The sequence below is a fragment of the Natrix helvetica genome, assembly GCF_964273705.1.
Source record: "Natrix helvetica genome assembly, chromosome: 4".
In the NCBI taxonomy this organism is placed as follows: Eukaryota; Metazoa; Chordata; class Lepidosauria; order Squamata; family Natricidae; genus Natrix; species Natrix helvetica.
Window position 1 is genome coordinate 120,381,054 of NC_138550.1, and position 17,231 is coordinate 120,398,284.

Consider the following 17,231-nt stretch of genomic DNA (forward strand, 5'->3'; position numbering starts at 1 on the left):
CATCAAATTTCATCCAAATCCGTGATGGTCGAGGAAGGTACTTTTCTGAAGTCAGACCACTTGACATGGAATTACCCTATAACAGTATTACTCAACCTTGGCGTCTTTAAGTCCTGTGGACTTCAACTCTCAGCATTCCCCAGCCAGCTTGATGAATCATATAACCAATGGGTGATCATGGTAGAAGCAAGATTGGTTTGCAAGAACCGAAGGGAAAGAGGTATAGTGAATGGTGGTGTAAGTAACATAGGTTTGCCTTTCCTTTTTAAAAAATTTCTTTGCATTCGTTGGTGATTTTCTGTGATCTGCATATAAGTTACTCCCAAGAGTAACTGGATGATGAATATGTATGTTTAATGTTTTTAAAAATGATGTTGCAGTTACAAGATATATGATATATTCACATAGAAGCATTTATTATACCTTGTTTTAAAAAGTACATATTCTGTTTTTAACTGGTTATACAGCCTTCAGGTATCTTAGATTATATATGAACCAGCTGTTAGGACTCTCAAAGATGCTTAAGTAGATTGTTACTGATGACTCACTAACCTAGTTTAACTTTTGTGGCTAACACTTTTTAAAGGAGATGCCTAAGGACTGCTTAGAGTGGTTTCTCTTTCAAAGGTAAAAAAGGTAAAAAAAAAAGTGGGCATTTGATGGCATGTTTATAGGAATGGATGGTTGAGAAGCAGGGTGAGGCACAAGAAAGCGTCTGCAGTAATTGTTTCTAAAGGTAGTGATCTTTCATAAATCAAACTCAAGGCATCTGGAATAGCACTTGAGTGCATCCATTTGCTCATCTTTCTTTCAGGAAAAGGCCTCCTTGCAATTCTTGAGTGCCATCTCCCTCCTGAGTAGTGACTGTTTTACTGGGTCAGCAACTAGGGTCAAGGCTTGATGTCCAAGTCAAGAGAAACAGTAAATAATGGCTGAATATAGAAAATAAAACAACCGGTTGTGGAGTCAAACAAAAAAGGCAAGAACAAAAGCAGTCTGGAATTAGTAAAGGAACTGATCTACAGCTTTCGACTTCTTTCTTTCCAGGAACTGACAAGGGCATTATAACATGGAAAGGCTGTTCTGTAGGGATGTTGAACAGATGCACGCTTCCTCTGGAACAGAGTTATTGGTCATAACTGTACCTGCCCTTGTTTGTTTATCCACTCTTAATTTTACCACTTAGAATTCATAAAGTTATTTTGAGTTGCATGTTCTAGAGATAATTAGCTTAAGAGAGTTTTCCTCCCGGCCGTTTTGCATAATATTTTAATACGACCTTAATTCTGCAGCTTTTTTCATAATTTTATCGTTCATTCGGTAGCTTCAAACAAGCATTTCTGTTAGAATTCTTAAAAGATATGAATTGGAATGAACTTCTGTACCATAGGGATAGTAGCGCAGAAGACAATTGATTTATGGGTATCCGTTATGTTTATCAATGGTGAGAAAACTATAGCTCTCTTAATGCTATAGGCTTTCGGTTTTCAGCATCTCTTACAGATTGGCTAATTTGGCTATGGCTTCTAAAGTTTGTAGTTTTGCCCTTCTGGAGAAGTACACGGAGGTTTCCTATTTCTAATGTACTTGACTACAGGCGATGTGCTGTATTTAGTATTCTTTGTTATGTTCTAAAATTCATTATTTGAGGCTTAATCATGGATGGTTGGCTTAGGAAGATAGAGACTATTCACTTACGAGAAGATTTATATTGAACCAAACTGATGTCCAAGTAGCTTATGGTAGTTGTTTTCAATTTTACAACATGTTGACTGTAAATTCTGGGATTTATATTCCTAGTAATAACAGGAAAAAGGTAGGAAAAGATATATCATATCTAATATATTTATATTATTCACATAACTAATGGTAAGAGATTGAAACAGCAATTATTAGAAAACTATCAAAATTCTCCTTGTCAATATTATAAACGTATACAATTATATCTGTCATCGTCCCCCTTGAAAATAATGAAAATTAAGTACTAATACATCACTGTTAATGAAAATTGCAAAAGCAAAAAGCAAACCCTATAACATTTGCAAGTACTTTAACATGCTTATCCATTAGACAAATGGTCTCCAGCAAATAAATCAGTATAATCAAGGATAATATAGAATGCAAGTTCTCTGACACTGTTTAATTACCAAATCCCAAAAAGATACATGGGGTTAAGTACTGTCTGATGATATTATACTATCTAGTGAATATTTTCATTATAAACCAAGTAAGTTCTGTGCAATAGAACATTCTCCCAGTTAAATATGTTTAGGGTTGTGGTATAAATAAGAACTTGAGTCATGATTATATATGCTTAATGTTAAAGGAGTTCATGCAAACTTTTTGTCAATGATCAACTTTATTTTCATAACCATAACCAATATAATACAGTACTATGATTAGTTCCTTGTAAAATAGGGCTGGTTTCCTTTTGCATTTTGTGAATCATCTCTTTACTAACTTGAGAAGCTAAAATTAAAGTGTTGCAGTGAATTGGACACCAAACTACAGCCTCTGAAATTTCAATTTCAAAGAAAAAACGATTAGGTCGCCTGGAAGTAAGATGCTGTAAAGAAATGATTCCCTGCAATAACACTTTATAATAAGGCGATCATTCAGTTTCATGTCTCAGATCCTGTCCAAGTATAGCATTTGGCTGCAAAGAAACTTTCATTAGGCTAATGAAAATCATATATTTTACCTCACCATTCCTAGACTACTGTCTAATATCTCCATTGGTACCATATCCAACATTTGGGTTTCTTTAGGCATACAATTTATACTTCACTTTTGCAACAATGAAATCATAATACAGATAGTTCTTGACCTATGACCACAAAATTGGTCGCAAGTTGAGTTCAAAATTTAAATTTAAATTTAAATATGCTAAACAAGACTTTTGTTACGTGAGTTTTATTCCATTTTATGACTTTTATTTCCACAGTTGTTAAGTGAATCATTGCAATTGTTATGTTAGTAATGGTTGTTAAGTGAATATGGCTTCCCCAATGATTTTGCTTGTCAAAAGGTCACAAAAGCTGATCACATGACCCCAGGAACTATAACCATCATAAACCCATACCGTGTTTTTCCGAAAATAAGACAGGGTCTTATTTTCTTTTGATCCCTGAAATAAGCTTTTGGCCTTATTTTCGAGGATGTCTTATTATTTTTGAGGTACAGGAAGCGGCTAAGCGTAGTCACCTCATGGTTGCTGCAATATTTTTGGGGAGGGCTTATCTTAGCGCATGCGCTCAAAAGCCCGATTGGGCTTATTATCCGTGGAGGTCTTATTTTCAGGGGGAAAGGGTACCAGTTGCCAAGCATCCGAATTTTGATTAGTGACCAAAAGGATGCTACAACAGTCATAAGTGTGAAAAATGGTCATAGGTTACTTTTTTCAGTGCTGTAACTTTGTGAACTTTGGTCACTAAACGAACTGTTGAAAATCAAGGACTACCTGTAATTTTTGGTAATATACACTGAACATATTGTAACGCATGGTTTTATTTGATGATTTATCTATATCTATATAGAAATGTAAATCATATAAGGAACTAAGAATTGTTATAAATCATACATGAAGAATGAGTATCAAAAAGCATAATTAACTCAAAGCAAATCATCAAATAAAATCATATGTTACAGTATGGTTCAGTTATATAGATTTACAGCCTGGCAACTAGTATGTTTTTATGACAGTTGCTGTGTCCCTGGGTCATGTGATCAGTTTTTGTGACCTGCTGACAGGCAAAGTCAAAGGGGAAGCCAAATTCCATGTTGCTAACTTAACAATTGCAATGTGTCAGCGTTCCAAATATCATGCAGAATTAAATCAGAGTCCAAGGCAGAGCTATCCTTAAAGTTCCAATTTAATAAGACAGACATGTTGGCAACAAACTCTGGAATCCCAAATCTAAAAGTTTCCTGGGATTCCACCCAGTTGAAAGTTCATGATCTTATCCCCACACCCATAAATCCATCACATGGTCCAATCTTGTTCGGCCATGCTGGCATTTCCACCCATCTAGTTCCGGTCAGATGCAGAGGTGAGGAGACAAAAGATGACCTTGATTTCTAGAAAGGAATGACAACAACACATTCTACAATTCTACTCCTTATTATTCCCCCTCCCAATTACTACACTAATGAAACAGCATAGGAAAATAGTAGAGTGTGTGGCAGGCCAAATATCCTAAAAGGAATATAACTGCAGGCCTGACACAATGATTCACTTAACAACTGTGGAAATATAAGTCATAAAATGGAGCAAAACTTCCTTTAGCACATAATTGATTGACAAACTGAATACTTAGGGAAGCAACCTATTCACCATTAAACAACATAAGCACATACTTAGGTCACAAAGGGAAGGAGATAGCACAAAGGTTCCCCCCAAGTTATTATGCCTTTAACTCTTTCACTCTCACACTTGATATTAGTTTTCAATAAATGTTTGTATTTGCAGTTTTTTCTTATAACATTGATTAAAAATGAATTAAAAAGTAATGGTAGTTATAAGAGTGAATTTTTAGCTTATATTGCTTGCTGCTATTTAGTGTTAAATATTTTTTTAAGTCTTTATTTGATGTAGCCTGGAGAATGGTCTTGAAGAAGGCTGAATTTTTATTTCACCTTCATTACTTATTGAATCTAAATGTTTTGTCAGTTAAGCAATAGAAGAGCCAAAGGGCATCATTGTTGGGCTCGTCTTAGCACATCCTTGGGTCTTAATCTGGTCCTGATTTAAGAGTTGGAAAGTACTAGATAAAAATTCATTGAGGGGAAGTCCTAAGCAGGAAATATTTGATAAATTTACACCCCACAGTAGTTTCCCTATCCAGTTGTGTGGATTGTAAGGCAACTCTAGTAGAAAATAGAGATTTGAATAGAGAGAAACCTGAGTTCCTCAAATTCTGTTTTATAGATTAGCTATGCAATTTGGTCATGAAGGGAAAACTAGAAATAAATGTTTGATTTTAGCTTGTGTAGGCAATATTCGAATAGCGCAGCTCCAAATTTGGTTTTATCTCATTTAATTTTTTTTAATCTGAAAACATAAGGGAGTTAAGAAATGTGTGAAAGGTTTAGCATTTATTTAAATGGAATAAATGCTGTGCTGCTGTTTTTCACCATCAATTGTATAATTTGAGGACATATCATCTCAGTCAAATATCATTAATAGCTAAAATGTTTTATTTTAAAATAAATTCTTTGAAATCAATAGCAGAGTGAGAATTGATTATAACTGTATTTGATGGCTATCGTAATTTATCACTAGACCTAGATTTTGATGTAACAACAGAAGTTATGTATGTGCTATACTTAAAAAGTTTCAAGCATATAATTGCAGGATGTGTCCAATACTGAGGGTACAACTCATACGTGAAGTCAGAATGCCCTCACAATGATTTAAGAAAGTCCTTTTGCCCAATGAAATCTCCATTCATATTATACTGCAGAAATCATAAAATATATTTTATATATTGGCTAGTATGTTGTTAATTTAAATTAATATGAATTAAAACGTGCTGCTGGGTGATGTGATGGGAGTAAAATTAACTCTTTTTTCTCCTCATTCAACCTTGCCTGATCATAGATCAGTGGATTTCAATAGCCAGTTTAGGAGCACTGTATCTCTTAATTGTGAATTACATGTAAAGGCATGAATTGTGTAAGGATTGAGTCTGGAAGTTTTCTTCAAAATAAAATGCTTTTTTTTATTTCAAAACTAGCAGACTTTACTGCTTTGACTAGAGGCCAAAAGGAAGATAAATGACACCCAACCCGTCTTTATTTTTGCAGTGTTTTAAATCCTGGGGTTTAGCTGAAGGGAATTAAAAGAGTTTTTGAAGTGCAAATAGGCTGGTGAAGGGTGAACCCTTTCAGAGTTTCACTTGATGGATTTTTGTCAAGAGAGAGGAGATATTTTGGCACTAGCTGTGATCTGGAAAGCTACAGGGATTTTTTGTTTTGTTTTTGATCAATCATGCATTAAGAACTGACCATGGGGGATGTACTTTTTTCCTTGCATTCATATTGATCTTATTGTGCTTAAAAGTAGCTAATTTTGTAGGATCTTTGAGGAAAAAAACTACCAATTAAGACATGAGTTAGGAGAGTTGTCATTTCAAGGTCATGTTCTTTCCCTGGCAGCTTCTTAGCTAATATATTTCTGTAAAGGAGGAAATGTGTTTGAGCAACTGGTTGTTGTATTTTCCAGATGTTATGAATCACACAAAATGCTTTGCTATTTGGATGTTTATAAAATGTAATATTGTTATCAGAAATTGATAACAAAAATAAAGTTTAGCAGAGTTATATGCTAAATAACCAAAATGAAATATTGTGCTATCTGCAAATTTGTATTTTAAAAAATGGTAGCCTCTTAAGAAACCCTTCCATAATATTATGAAAAAGTTCTGAAAACTTAAGATGTTCTTAAAACTCAAGAAACCAAACGTTTATCTCAATAGTATTTTGTGCAAGCAGGATTTGGCCTTCATTCTGTATTGAAGAATAATGTGCTTCTAGACCACCAGAAAATCCAGGAGTCTGGACTATATTAGAAAGTCTAAAAACATCTCAGAAGAATCAGTGGGACACCACATTCTTAGTCCTACCAATAAACTGAATGATTGTGTCCATGAATCCCCAGGAGTCAAGTTGACTCAGACCATATGTGCATTTATTCAGTCTTGGTAGGATATTGATACTAAAATTAATGGTGCAGCCTTTTCCTGACAGTTTCTATATCTCTCTCCTGTTGTTGACAATAATGGTGATGCTGTACTTTCAATTGAAAAGCTTTATTAAAAAATCCTATTTTTTCATATATAGCATCTCTTTAGTTCAGTGGTTCTCAACCTGTGGGTCGGGACCCCTTTGGCGGTCGAACAACCCTTTCACAGGGGTCGCCATGACTATCGGAAAACACATATTTTCAAAAAAATATGGAAAACATAAAATAATGTTATGGTTGGAAGTCACCACAACATGCGGAACTGTATTAAATGGTCGCGGCATTAGGAAGGTTGAGACCCACTGCTTTAGTTTGTTGTTGGGAGATGTTAATAAAGCCGTTTGTTACAAAAGTGGTCTATAGCTCAACACAGCATCCTTTTCTTACTCTTGTCTTTACTTTTTCTACTGAAATACATTGTGTGTAATAACTGTTGCTGCTTACTTTACAAGTAAATGTTGTTAGACCAGAGAAGTTGTGAATTCTCTCATTGGATGTAGAATGGTTCCTTTTAATGTCTATGGAGATTCTCAATCATCCAGGTCATGGTTGTCCCAAAGGTGCTTTTTTCCAAAAAACAACTGGATTTTTGGGGTTTTTTTTCCTTTGAAAACATTTGGTTTTTCATCCCAGAACTGAAGAAGCTTTTTGGATGAGAAGTGAAAGATTTTCAAAAGGAAAAAAGACCCTAAGAAAGCATCTTTGTGATTCCTTTTAATATGTAACAAATTTTATGCTTTAAAGTTTCTTCCAAATTAGCTGAATTACTATTGTCCTGTTGGAATTTCCACTTTCTCAGTTGAAATATCTGTAGAGATTTTCCTTGTAGAAAAGAGTGAAGGAATCATTTTGCCTCTGTTTTAGGAATTGCTGTTTAAACTTTAGATTTAGAATCAACTCACTTTTAATAGATTCACTTTTATTCATTTAGTTTAGAATTCACTTTTTAAGGACATTTTTTAAATAAAATGATCTGGGTTTAACCATCATTTTTGCTTGCAATTGTTATCCTTATTGTTTTCTTTTCAAGCATTTACTTCATTTCTTCAATTTGTAAGAGTTTGCAATATATTTATTGACTGATGTAGGGACATGCTTTGTATTTCTCCCTTGACTTCCTAGAAGTGATGTTATCTTTTGTTCACTGAATGGTATGGTTATTTCTAAGAGCATCTGTCACTTGAAGCATCCTAAGATGGATGAGTCTCAAGTGAACTGCTGGTTGAACCAAATGGTGAAAATAAGAAAAGACAAGGGGGCTGGAGGCTTTCACAAGAGAGTAACAACATTATTAGAAAGAAAACACCAAGATGAGTCACAGATTGTTATAGTTGAACCCTAACAGTCATGATCAGAGCTGATTTTTAAAATCATGGCAATCTCTTCCATTTTTAAAAGTTGCATATTGTTATCCTTTGAACAGTATACGAGGAAAAGAACTATATGAAGTTTTCTGACAGTGTAGAGAAAAATAATGTAGTAAATCATGTAAAAATAATGTAGATAAATCATGTTTTTCAAGGCTGTTATTGATGTGAGTAAATTATATTTACAAATCTTTCATTTTGTGGTTCAAAAAATGCAAATTTTATATGGTTATATTTCTTCTGAAAAATATTGTTTTGTTGCATGCTGCTTTATTTCATTTGAAATTTTGCCGGATTATTCCATTAGATCTCATTTCTTCATTAAGAAATCAAAGGATTTAAATTGTAGCATTACTCTATATTGCAGTTCAGAAAGCAGCTATGTGGTTTTTCAGTTCATTTGATTGCATTTACCGCGTGTATCTGAATGGAGACACAAAGCCTTAATTTTAAAAAGATTGACCTTTGCTGTTAAGGACAAACTGGCAGAATGTGTCTTTCACTTGCAAGAGGCTTCTCTGATTGTGCCTAGCCATTAGAACCAATGGCTTGAAAATGATTTCATCAGTTTGCTTGCTTGCTGCGTTCATAAGGCGGGAATCAGGAGTGGAAAAGGCAAAGAAATTAAGATGATTAGAAGCTTTAAAGTTTAAAGCTTTGTGAATGGTAGAGTAGCTCCCTCCTCAATGAATGTAAATAATAGATGAAAGAATGAGAATGACAACAAAGGCTCAGGGTGCTTAAGAGAATGTGTGCAGCCTGAATGGAGGTCTGTGGCTCAGGGCCAAAGGTCTTAGCTTTGAGTGTAATTAGAAGACAATACAAAGATGTCATTACTAGCAGGTGAAATGTTCAGCACGTGGCCTCAAAAATAGCAGATTTAGCCTTTATGACTGTTGAAATTGGATTATGGACTTTAATTATTATTATTTTTAAAAGTCTTTGCAATGTCTCCCCACAGTTTGATCTGAAACAATATAGCTTGACTTTGATCACCATCACTGTTGATTCTCGTAAAACTTAATACAATGGTGTGGATTAGATTTAAAGAAACCTGCAAATCAGAAAGTGTTGATTTCCTAAGGATCGTCTGCAATATAGACATGTCTTCTGTTCACTGGGAGGCTAATTAATTTGTGTTAAATTCTTGGATGTTGTGGAAAGCAATCAGAGACTTTGTTCAGTATAATATTGCACCATTAAAAATGTATTGCTTTAATCTAAGTTGTGCTGCTTGTTTATGAGGGCATCGCCACTACCACACACCCCAGAAAAATTTGGATTAGCAGAACTGCCATTCAAGGTCATGTTTCAGTGCCAGCAGCTCCTTCCAAAAACAAAAGCTTCCTATAGAAGGAAATATTTATGGACACCTTGAACTTTCAGTTCCCAAATCAGAATAGATTATGTGAAAGAACGCTAGAATTAAATGACCTTTTAACATTCACAGATAAAAACAGTGGTATTTAGTGAAGTATATGAAATTATATGTAACCTTATTAAAACTTGGCTCTCTTCTACTCCTTGCAACCACTGTTGCCTTCGATAAACTTCTCTATTGCTGAGACCGACAGAAAATGGTTTCCTCCTGTGGTTAGACCACTTATACAAGTTTTTTTAAAGTAACCTCAGATTACAATGTAATTTATTTTCCCATTCCCCTCTGACTACCCATATGCCAGGGATTCAGTCTACATCTTTTTAATTCAGCTGTTTTAGAATTGCAGCATTAGAATGTTATATGTATTCGTAGATTTTCATGGGTGTAGGTATGCTGGTCTTGTTATATTCGGGTCTTTTCCCATGTAAGATTGAGATTGTCTTGGCAACATTTTGGCGAAGTCTCACTCGTCACAGCCTCAGGATGAATATATAATATATTATATATTCATATATATATATATGTTCATATATATGAAATAATACTATCCTTTTTATTTTATATTACCCAGTGTATGTTGATGGATAATGTTGCTTAATTAATCCCTTGAATATTGCAAATTTACAATATTCATACATTGCAAACTTACAATATTCATACATTTCAACTTTTTTCTTCCACATATTAATAAAGTTGGTACCATATAATATTATAATTATCAGTACTTTTATTTAGAATCAAACATCTTATTATATTAATAGCATGTTTTGAAAAATATTATAGAGAATATATACTTAATTTGCAGTCTGCATATTACCATCATCTTCATTAGAGCCAATTATTGTTTAATACTTCCCTGAGTATATGACTAGCCTATGTAAGGGATGTTTTTTTCAAAGTTTTTAAACATATAACATGATTTGTTTCTAGATTTTTATTTGAGAGGAGATTTTAGGACACATTAAAAAAAGAAGTAATCAAATGGTAGTTCCCTGATTATCCCAAACTGGCTAGAGACTAATCTTTGGCGAACAAGTTGGTGTCGGTACATTTCCCTAAATTAAGAGGAATTTTGTCTGTCTGTCTGTCTATCTATCTATCGATTTATCTATCTATCTATCTATCATCAAATTTGTGGCCATCTCACCAAAAGTGACTGAATGGTACTTATAAAAACCACAGCTGATAAAAACACAACTATTAAAAATATAAAAATAAGAAACAAATGGTATACAAAACAAGTCTCTCAGTATGTGTGTGTGTGTGTGTGTGTGTGTTTGTAACATTCTCACTGTTTCCAATATGGTGAGAGAAAAACTGCAGATTTTTCTCTGTTGTACTACTATAGTTGTTTGAGGAAGTAAAATGCTGGCCAGTACAAGATAAAAACCAAATAAAGAAATAAATATTGTTAAGAAGCTCTGTCTTTGCTGCTATATCAAGATGTAAATCCGTCATCTACAATTTTAAACTATTTTATTATTTCACAGGTATCTAACATTTTCAACAGCCTTGAATCAAGTAGCAGCAGAAAAACTTTGAACAATCATCCATCATGAATGTATTTAACGAAGGTTGAAAAACATAAAAGAAGGTAGTATTGTTTCCATATTTGTAATGCATTTATCATCGGTAACGTTTTCAATGGCAGCAAGAGTACAAAAATAGTTTGTGTCAATTTGATATAATTATGCTGTTTGTATAAAGCTATTATAATTTAATGGTCAATTTCAATCTTTTAACTGAGTCCACTGCCCCACAACCTTTCTTTTAGGTGCTCTACTACATGAACATCAAAATCTTTGAGGATCACCACTTAAGGCTTGGTCTGTTTTCACCACAGAATTCAGGGACATCTATAGGGTTCCAAAATTAAATAAATTTCCATTTTAAAGTATTTTTCAGTGGCTAAAATGTGGAATCATCAAATCTTGCAAGATTTTGGCAAAGCATATTGAGAATATCATGACATTTTTGCTAATGAAAAAAATGGAAAGATCTGTGATCACAAACACTTGTAATACCCTTACTGATTGCCTGTTGTTGCTAGAATATATTGTCATAAAATACACAAATCTTGAAAATTGTGTTAATGTGTGTTTCTATGAAATCATGTAACATTAAGATTATATTACAATACTGAAATTTATGAAAAACTATGTAGTCTACTATTGATCTATTAAAAGAGTTCTACAAGTTGTAGTCGACTTATGACCACAATTGAACCCAAGGGTTCTATTGCTAAGTGAAGCATTTGTTAAGTGTGTTTTGCCTATTTTACGACCTTCCTTGACACAGCTGTTAAGTGAATCACTGCAGTTGTTAAATTAGTAATTCAGTTGTTAAGTGAATCTGGCTTCCTCGTTGACTTTGCTTTTCAGAAGGTCCTAAAAGGTTATCACATGACCCGGGACATTGCAAATGTCATAAATATGAATCAGGTGCCTGAATTTTGATCATGTGACCATGGAGATAGTGCAATGGTTGTTAAGTGTAAAAAATTGTCACATATATTCTTTTTTTGGTGCTGTTGTAACTTTGAATAGACACTAAATGAACTGTTGTAAGTTGAGAAATACCTAAAATTTTAAGTATATTTTAATGTACATACTTAAAATGTTTCAATGTAATGGCTTTACACCATTAATAAAAGGTTAGGGGTCCTACACATGTCCACAAGTAAGAAGTTCCAACAATGAGAGATTGCATGATTAGTACACTGCCCAAATATACAAAGCATTCTGAGTTCCTATCACCAACTAAAACCCAATACTTGAATTGGATTAATGAGCATTCCCAAATCCACAAATGTGCTCCTTCAAAGGGAAGGGAAGCATCAGTGGTAGGTCTGAATTTTCCAGTCAGGAGCACTTACTTACCTTAAACTTCATCTTATTTACCCATCTTTAGCCTACATTACAGCAATAAGCCACGCATTTAGAAATTAAGAATCAAAACCAATTTAACAATGAATCTGAGTGAATACTGTTTTAGTCTCTTGAAGTGTATTTTCAATAATAAAGGATACAATATTGATCCTTGGCAAGAGAAATCTCCATGACTTTTGAGTCTTTAGACACCTTTTATGGGATGGTTTTGAAATGAAACAGAGAAACTATAATAAATGAGATGAGGCCAGAAGTGATGTCTTTTGACGTTACCTCCAACTAAACTAATTTTGTAAATTGAAACAGGTTTTATTTAAATCAAACACTTGATGCACATGAGAGATTTTTAATTTTTTTATAAAATATAATCTATAGAAATCAAAGGGGGAAATGTAGAATATGTATTATTTCAACAAGAGAGGTCAAATAACTTATATGTTCTTGCTGCGGATGAGTTCAACTGGCTTGACTTACTTTATTTGTAACATTGGACTTCTATTGTTCCTTGTTGTTCTTAAAAAAACAACCCTCTCGTATTTCCCAGAGGCTGAAGATCTGTTTCTTTTATGACCTGCTGTATCCTTAAGGCCAGGAGGCCCCATAGAGCATTCAGACCCAGTAAAATAAGAGGGTCATTGCCATCATCTAGGTCCTAATTGTTGCTTTCTGATTGCCACATAGACACCAAGGCAGCTGTGGGAACATCTGGGACCCAGGAGTGGGGGAGGGTGCTGCTGGCATTTTGTTTCACCAGGTGCTCAGAGGAAGTGGCTGTCCTCTTTTTTGATATAGGAGTTAAGTTCTGTGGCCCCTGAAGTGAAGTTGCAACAATTGCAGAGGTCATAAGACAGCTGAGTGGGGGTCAGACACCGTGGGGTGTATTTTGTTACTTAGCAAAAGAAGGGATATCCTAAAACCTTTAAAGGGTTTTCTTGAAATCTCTATGGTGGGAAGGTTTTTATGAGTCTGATGCAAAAAGTGATTTAGGTAAGGAAGTCTGCTTTTGTCTAAGTGAAAGGATAACCCTTGCCAAATGTTTGCAGCTTGGGTAGTATATTCCGCGAAAGACAAGGAGACCAAATTACAGAATGGAAGCCATTCTGTAAGTCACTTTCCAGACCTAGGCTTTTAAATAGTATTTCACTCACTCTCATAAGATTTGAGCTCTCTTCACTTCAGATTAAGCATTTTTAAAATCATTTGTTACTAGGGGAAAAAAATGAGCAGAACTTTCTTGCTTATTTTGATCTTAAGATTTATTGAGAGTGAATAATCGAAAACATTTTAACTTAAGTGAGCCGTTTTTAAGGAGATGCTGAAAGGAAGGACCTAAGTTTATTAAAGATAACAATTTAGAAAGCAAGTCTTGAGCCCCCAAGTCTTCCGTCCCCAGTTGTTTTATTTAAGATGGAACCCTGAGACAAATATAAAGGGGACATGTTTTCAGATTAAAAATACAAGGAAAAATAAACCGTAGGCACTTGCCCAAAATATTTTGAAATGTGCAATCCAATATAGGAATGGTTATTTTTGTCTGAGGCAAATTATTCATTATTTTTTGATGCTGTCTGCCTGTCTCAACATTCAAATAAATGAAGAATGCATATATTATTAGGTACCAACTTTTCCTTTATTTTCTTTAAATAATAAGGTTCCAAATAATCCGTGGGTTTCTTCTTGTAGCTACAAATTGCAAATATAACATTGGCGTATTAGTCAGGCAGTGAGAGGAGTGAGAAAAGGCATTCTTTTTTATGTGTGACAAAGGACATGGAAGAGGCACATATGCATAAGTATAATGCATTTTACTGTAGTTAATAAATATGACCCTAATTTCCATTGGAAACTGAATTGAAAAGCAGTAGCACTCAGGAAAGAAGACAATTGTAAAATTTTAAAATACTCTATTGAGTATTAAGATCTCTTTGTAAACCACGTATGTCAAAAGTTGCTAACATATTTTAATGTCTATGGAGATTCTCGGTCACCCAGATCATGGTTGTCCCAAAGGTTTCGCTTCTCATCCAAGAAGCTGGATGAGAAGAAAAATGTCTTCAAAGAAAAACAAAAAGCACCTATGGGATAACACATTTTAAATGTTTTGTCCTATCTTTGGTCTCAAATATAGGGGAGAGTTAGTTGTGCATTTCTGCCCTTTTCCCCCCTTCTATATTCTTTCCATTATTGAAATTCGTTTGTTGGAAAGAAATTGAAGACATTATTCAAGCAGGAGAAAGGCATTATTTCCTTTCTGTTGCTGTGGAATATACTGGAATTGGACAGAGAAATGTAGCAACTGTGTTGCCATGGCACTGAAACATCATCACCTGTTCCCTTCTTTATCAACTTGTTTTTAAGTGAGAAAAACTGTTCTTTGTTAGAACCATGAAGGCAGTGTTAGTTCATCGGTAATGACCATGGAACTTTTCCAGGGCCTCAGATTTTACAGAGACACCTGCAAGGAATCCTTGGAAAGTGCAGCCCATAAGTATTCGAAGTTGACTGCAGAAGTTGATACACAGTAGGAAAGTGTTTTAAATGGACAGTGTTCAAATGATCAATATTTGCTAAATTAAAAAGAGCTGTAAAATGTAACTGAGAATCCCAATGGGTTGTCATGGTCTGGAAGGGTACTTGAGAGGTCCTCTTTCCATCCCTTCCTTTCCTTCCCAGCAGGCAGATTAACTGGCGGCTACTCAGTTGTGAAGAGAGACAAAGATTTTGAGAGACAGGGATTGTGAGAGACGGAAATAGCACTGAAGCAGCTACAACTTTCTCAAATTTCCCTTGGTGGTCATGTGTCCCAGATTTTGAAAACATTTTGTAAATTAGTCTATTTAAGGTACCTTCGTTCAAAAAATGTTGCCCTATGTCAAGGGTGTCAAACTAGTGGCCCCTGGGCAAGATACGTCATGTGCTGCTAAGCCCCCCCCCATTTAGTGAAGGGGAGGAAAGTCACTGTATGTCGTGTGATGATGTTTGACACCCCTGCCTTATGATGTCTAGGTAATGGTTATGATAACAAGAGTTTTAGCAGTACTGTATATAGATTGCATTTACACAAATAATGATTTGTTGCAGAAGGTAGAATTACTATAAAATTGTGAATTTTTAGAAAATGGATATCAGTTAATCATAGCAGTGGTGGGTTGCAGGTGGTACGCTCCGGTACTGGCGTACCGGAGCCTGCCTGGAACACCGGGTATCGTTCCGGTATGGTGCTCCGGAGGGCCCACCTGCCCGCCTGACCTCTTTACCTATCCTTTAAAGCCTTCGGCGCTTCCATGCACGTGCATGGCACGTACAGCACCTGCGCAATGCTCCGTTGAGCAGTTGGAGCATCGCGGAGGCTTGTGGAGGCGTCGCTGGCAGGTACGACACATATGCATGGTGCGCACATTCATGTGGGCAACGCCGGGTACGGTTGGAACAGGTTCCGGACCCCACCACGGAATCATAGATAGCGGTTTTAAGTAATTTGATAGCATTTTTATAATCTGGGAATATGGGGAAGAAATGGAAAAGAAGATATAAAGCAGATATATAAGAAATTTGTTGATTTTCAAAGGGCTTACACTCTTGGTAATTTTAAGAAAGGCTAATAGTTTTATAAAGCTACTGCAAATTCAAAAACACAGAATTATATAGTGAGATTATATAACTACTGTGTTACTGAAGACATGGGTTAACATTACAAGTATGCCTATATTGTAATTTAATGCATCCTTTTAACTGAATTAAGGAGTTGCTATGGTTGTAAACTAGAAGAATACTAGGACAATTTGCTTCAAGCTCACAGTTACAGTATGTTGCTGTAATTCACATGCCATTCAATTGCAAAGTCAAATACAATGAATTATAGTTAAAGCTATAAACTATTGAAGTTCCAAAGACATTTCTGGGCTTAGTTTACTTTCTAAAAGCCACATTAATTATGAGAAGACGTGTGTGGTAGATCGCATCTTCAATGCAACTATTTAGAAATGCATAACAAAGTCTGTCCTTAACTGAACTTAACACACTTTAATGGAAAGTGTTCAAGTGCATTCCATTAAGTAGGTAAGCATCTATTGAAGTTACTTTAACTTGAATCCTGAGCATTTTCTGAGCTTTTCTTCATGGCATATTGCTTATAACTTTTTCTTCATAGGTACAGGTTTCCTTTTCAATACTATTTTTTAAGGCATTTGTTTTTCTCCTGGGATTTTTCAGACCACTATTGCATTTTTTATCATTTTTCCAGTCATCTGAAGGATTTAACTTTCAACTCCCAAATAGCCATTGTGCTAATCTTAATACATTGGATATGTCACTGTGAAAGTTCTGCAGCAGACTTCAGGGAAAAGCTGTAAAAATATAGAAAAGAAATGTTCGTTTTAAGGCTGTTTTTGTGCTTGCATATATGTGCATTTTAATGTTCTAATTCCATGTGCATAAATTTAATTCAGCTCTATGTGTTTTGTATATATATGTTTCTCTCTCCCCTCCCTTCCTCCCTCCCTCCCTCCATGTGTGTGTGTGTTTGCGTGTGTATAAGTAAAGAGATTCTCAGAACAGGGCAAATTGTCCAATGGAAGTCCATGGCAAACTGAAGAGATGGGCAGCTAAGAAGTGTGAAATATAATTAAGTAAATAAAACAAAATTGTAGCCTGGAGTGTATGTATGCTGTGACTGCATATTGTCACTTCATCTCTGTTCTGAAGGGTTCTCAAGCTAAGGCAGGGACATTTTAAGGGTACAATATTCATTTTTCTCTGATTCTAGAAAGCAGAAATCTGAACATTTTAAAGGTTTTAGTTTATTTGGGTTTTTCAGTTTGTTTGTTTGTTTTGTGTATTACATGGAAATTTAC

At 34.9% G+C, this 17,231-nt stretch overlaps 1 protein-coding gene across 17 annotated transcripts in view; it reads left to right on the plus strand.

Moving 5' to 3' along the window:
* GREB1L (GREB1 like retinoic acid receptor coactivator) overlaps positions 1 to 17,231 on the plus strand; it is a 162,925-nt gene that overhangs the window by 59,834 nt on the left and 85,860 nt on the right. For 15 of the 17 annotated variants that reach the window (XM_081952993.1, XM_081952982.1, XM_081952983.1 and 12 more), the window contains exon 2: positions 10,981 to 11,084. The gene's annotated coding sequence lies outside the window, so the exon portion shown is untranslated. Of the gene's footprint in view, positions 1 to 159; positions 238 to 535; positions 628 to 10,980; positions 11,085 to 17,231 lie in introns of those variants that run through there. The other 2 variants (XM_081952989.1, XM_081952988.1) reach the window with 2 other exon arrangements.